This window comes from Protopterus annectens, chromosome 10.part0 (genome assembly GCF_019279795.1).
Source record: "Protopterus annectens isolate FY-2018-M chromosome 10.part0, PAN1.0, whole genome shotgun sequence".
Lineage (NCBI taxonomy): Eukaryota > Metazoa > Chordata > Ceratodontiformes > Protopteridae > Protopterus > Protopterus annectens.
In genome coordinates this window covers 1,574,570,520-1,574,575,519 of record NC_056744.1, presented here as the reverse complement: position 1 = coordinate 1,574,575,519, position 5,000 = coordinate 1,574,570,520, and positions in this window count along the sequence as shown.

Sequence of the window (5,000 nt, the reverse complement as noted above, 5' to 3'; positions counted from 1 at the left end):
CACAGTAAATATTGCTTTGCACAGCATTATTCATTTCTTCAAGTTTGTATTATATATGTGCATGGTCATTTCATGCTTTTCAAAACTGAATAAAAAGAGTTTTGACAAAAAGGAAAGACTGGGGAAATAGACTAAAGCAATAATGAAGAGGAGAGAAAAATCTGGAAGGTGTTATCCCCAAAAAGTCAGTTCTGCACCGTAGTGAGTGGGTTGTTGTGAAGATGGTAGAATCACTTGAGAGAGAGATGTTATTCTTCCACTGTGCAAGACATTTATGACCATGTCTGGAATACTGTATGTAGTTCTGGGAGACCTGCTGTGAAAAGGATATTAACTCAGTAGACACTGTTCAGAGGAGATCATGTAAAAATAATCAGATGTATATCGGGATGGAATATAAAAAAAATATGAAAAAACTAGCCACATACATTTGAAATCAGAAAACGGAAAGTGTGATATGATACCAATCTATCACGCAGTCAAATATTGATGACAGAGTGGAAATAAGATGGAGACACAAAATGGAAAGTAGGCTGCATGGCAGGCAACATGAATGTGAGCACCCGATTAAGTGAAAAATATATTTCCTTATTGCTGTGTGATATTTTGTGCTGCATTAATTCATCAGCATCACTTTAATTGCGTGTTACTATAGTTAAGTTTGTTATGACCTAAATGACCGAGTTGGGGACTGCCATAGTGAAATAATTTTGATTTTCAGTTTGTTTTTCTCATAACGCAGATTGTGTCCCTGTAATCTGACAATGATTGGTCATAATAAGTGAGCTAGCTTGTTTATGTATGTATTTACAATAGCCATTACTGTGAGTCATTGTATTCTTAGGCTGTCTTTTCCACTAACGTACTCGGATTGTGTTAATTATAAGCTACTAAAAGATGTCCGTAGTGTATTTAAATCTTCTTCCACACAAACCAGGTAAACTGTAGGTTTTAAAATATTCAAAGCTGTAGTTCTTAGCCTATTTCCAGAACTCCCCACTCACAACCCTGCTTAGATGCCATAATTATGAAATGTTTACAAACTCTGTTCACTCATCTGTTCTTACTTCATGCAACTATTAAGGACGAGAATAGCAATATTTTATACTGCCCCTATTCGTCAGTAGTTACGTAGATAATCGCAGCACTACAAACACAAAATGTTAGAATACTTAGCACTTTGTTTATGGTGTGTTTTAGTATAATTCAGCCCTGTTCTTCATGCAAAGATTTCTTCACAAACTAAATTTTTGGAAAAGTTTCACTTTAGCTATTAATATATGCCTTATAGCATTTTGCAGACTTTGGCAAGACACAGTATCTGGATTTAAAACAATGAACAGGGACTAACAGTAAAAAATACAGAAAATGTTTAGACTCCCTTGTGGCAGGCAGGTTGAGATACATTCCTTTCTGAAACAATGCGTAATCGGAATATGAGAAATGGAGGGGGGGTGGGTCATGATCTATGCCAAGGAAAAAAATAAAAGTAAAGAAAGTGAGTGGTTCTTAAGGGTTTATTTGTGCTAATCAACAGTTAGCTAATGTTATAGAAATAAAAATAACTCTGGAATAAAGTGAAGTACATTGGGAAGAGGAGATGTCGATTTTTAGGAAGTACTATTTTTTATAGAGGAATGGCCTGCAATCAGAGCTGCTGTCATATAAGTCAACAGATGCATCTAGGGAAAGCTTGAGATGAGTGTGTGTTGGGGGGGGGGGATAGCTGGGTGGTGGCTAGGTGCAACAATCTGTAAGGCTGTATGGACCACTGTCCTTACTACATAACTTTAAACATTTGTGTGTAAGAAACAAATCAGTATGCTTTAAATTGTTAATTCAGGCATCAAATGCTAAGTTAAGACAAGAGCTCACAATCTGGGTATTCCTTAACCCCCTGTATCCTATAACAAACACCCCAGGTTGTCTTCTTATAATAAAAAGGGGATCTGAATAAGATTTATTTGAAATTTGAAACCAAAGATTTGAGAGTACAAATGTGAATAAGATTTAGGTGAAATTTGAAACCGAAGATTTGAGAGTAGATACACAGATATTTAATGAAAGAGCTAGTGATCTCCTTATCCAGAGCCAGTCCGTATTGTACCATAATGACTGCTTCCATTTACTGCAATTTGCTATCTTTTGCCACTAAACCTGTGTTGCTCATAGCTTGCTATATTGCCTTCATCACCTAGCAATATTTTATAGATCTTTGCCAGAATATGCTGCTTCCTTTGTTATGCCATCTAGTAAATCATCCCTGTTTCACAGTCAGTATACCCAGATTTGTTTGCCAGGTGTTTTTATTTGCCACGTTTTTTTCTCTGTTAAATAAATCTGCATTGCATTCAGACCTTCCCTTTATAACATTTTAGTGGCAGTGAAATTACCTTTCTTTTATTACATTTCTGTATTATTATATCTCCCCCTCTCATTTTTCACTATTTCCCATTTGGTTATAGGACCCAACTGTTTCTGTAACAGTTACCACCTTAAATACTAATACTAGAGCATCGACCCTTCATTCCCTGGGTTCTCAGATGTTACCAGGAAGTGACAATAACTACTTCTTCTCTTACATTATTATACCTCTCAGTGAATCAGAACAAAATCTCAACAGAAACAGAGACAATTCCAGAGACAATCAGGGACAATCAGGGCACTTTAAACATATTAGTGATATTAACTGGAAACATGTGAGAATGTGAATTAATATATATTTTCTGAAGTAAAAGAAGTCTATAACCCTAATTACTGTCATTATTTATTAAGTGTAATTCATCACCTGTTTTATAAACGTCACCAGTTTTAGAAGAGATTTAAAGGAACAGGGCTAAAATTTGACTCAAAATCAACAATATCCCTGAAAATCAGGATCAGCTGATAGGTACTTATCCAGTCTACCTTTCTGTTTTCTCCTATACTAACACCATTTTTTGTCTCTTACCCTGCATTTGATTTATGATTCTCCTGAAGGCCATTTCCAGGTGTTTCTAGACTTCACACCTGCACTAGAACACAGAACTGATAAAATTATTTTCACTGGATCAATTTAGATGTGCAACTTGCTTGAGTACTTGGATTACCTGAGCATTTCATCTGATGGTAACAAATACTGCACAGACTGCGTCAGTGCCCACACACGCATAGAACAGAAGCAAACACTCCATAACATCTCTCCTACTGGTTGGTTAAAAGAATCATAAAGAATACTATGTTGGAAAAATCTTGGTCTCAATTCAGATAGCTAGATAAATGACATAGATGCTCAAGACTGAGAAAGACTATGTGTCTAAATAAAACATACCTGGGAGAGTTCTTAAATCCTGTCAATTGGTGAGGAATTTATTTGGTTTGGAAAGTTGGCTTTTTATCTATGTATATGCAGTATATGAGATTGTCAGATAAACATATGAAAGCATTTTGCTTATGTCCTGTAATGGCAGCACATATAATTGTTTCCTATCTGTTTGCTTTTACTTATGTGCCAGTAGAATGCTGTTTCTGATGTCCTGCTTTCCTGTTTCTGTTTTCTGCACTTGTATGTTGTGCTGCACCTGATTTTCCTGAGCCCTTGTGTGATTTTTTTCTGATGTATTACCTTTTCCAGCATGCTCTAGGTGTCTGTGTATTCTTTGAAGACTGTCTGTTACAGGAAATGAAATGCATAGGACTTGAAGAGATGGGATGCACCTTTAAAAAGGGGGTAGATTCAAGAGTCTGTAGTCATCAACTTGAGGAAGGGAATTTTAGGGGGACATAAGGAGTCTATTCTTTACTCAAAGGGTAGTATTCAAGTTCAATATTCTATCATCTGGAGGTACTGGACTACAAAAGGGTAGATAAAGAACTTTAAGATGGGATGAGCCAGAATAAGAGGAAAAATTAAATGCATGGGATACAGTTGTGTGAAAACAAGCAACTGTAAGATAAAGTGCTAACTGTACATTTTGCTTGTTTGTAGACAAAGAAGAAAGAAATTTATCAGACAGAAAAGCAGAGATAAGCAGGCAGACAGATGAGCAGAGACCCAAACACGCACATACACAGACATGTGAACATGTATATACAAACTCTCTCTCAGACTGAGCGGTTGTCTTGGAGGGTTGAAACTATTTCATTCTGTCATGGTTACTGCATTAAAAGTACATCTGGCAACAACATGCCCCTGTCACCGAAACAGATACTAAGGGCAAGTGTGTGCAAGTAATGACAGGTAATGCCTTTGCTGTGTCTTACATCATCATACATTTAACGTTTTGGAAGTTACATCTCCATGTGTTTTGCTTTGGGTACAGGCACACCAAAATAAAGATCTGCTTTCAGCACTGCATGTCCCCAGTGCAGCACTTTGTAGAATTAAATGCCTCAGCTAGGAATCAGTAGGGTGCACCAAAAGGAACAGATAAGTTTGTAATGGTGATTATGAACTGATTTCACCCGTCCCTCAGGAGAGTTCAAACTTGGCATTCTGAGCTCCACCCAGCGGATAGCCAGGAGACAAGCATGGGAGTGAGGGAGGCACAGCCCGGTGTGCACATGTGACTGAGGCACTGCTCAATATATGGGGGAGGGGAGCTGTCAGAGGGTCAAAAACTCTGAATTGTGGCCTGACCTGTGGATACTCATTACAGAGTCTATGTGTGAAGCTAAAAAAATGTTAGCTAAAAGAAATATGATGCATCTTAAAGCATTATCTATGAGTAATTTTACCAAAGATAATCTCCCCATTTTCCTGAAATTCAATGTCTCTTGCCTACATGCACCATCTTAGTCCTATTCTTATTTAGTAATATGCATACTAAATAGTGGAACAATGTGCACTGTTTTCCTAAATATGTTAAATTTATGACATGTACGACAGTGACATTAACCTGCCAATAAACTGCTATCATTTAAATATACTTTTCAGATTACATGTTTCTGAGAACTGTTAATATAGCCTAAATGAATTAGATAATGTAGCAGAATATGTTGAACATGGTTTGCCAACAGGA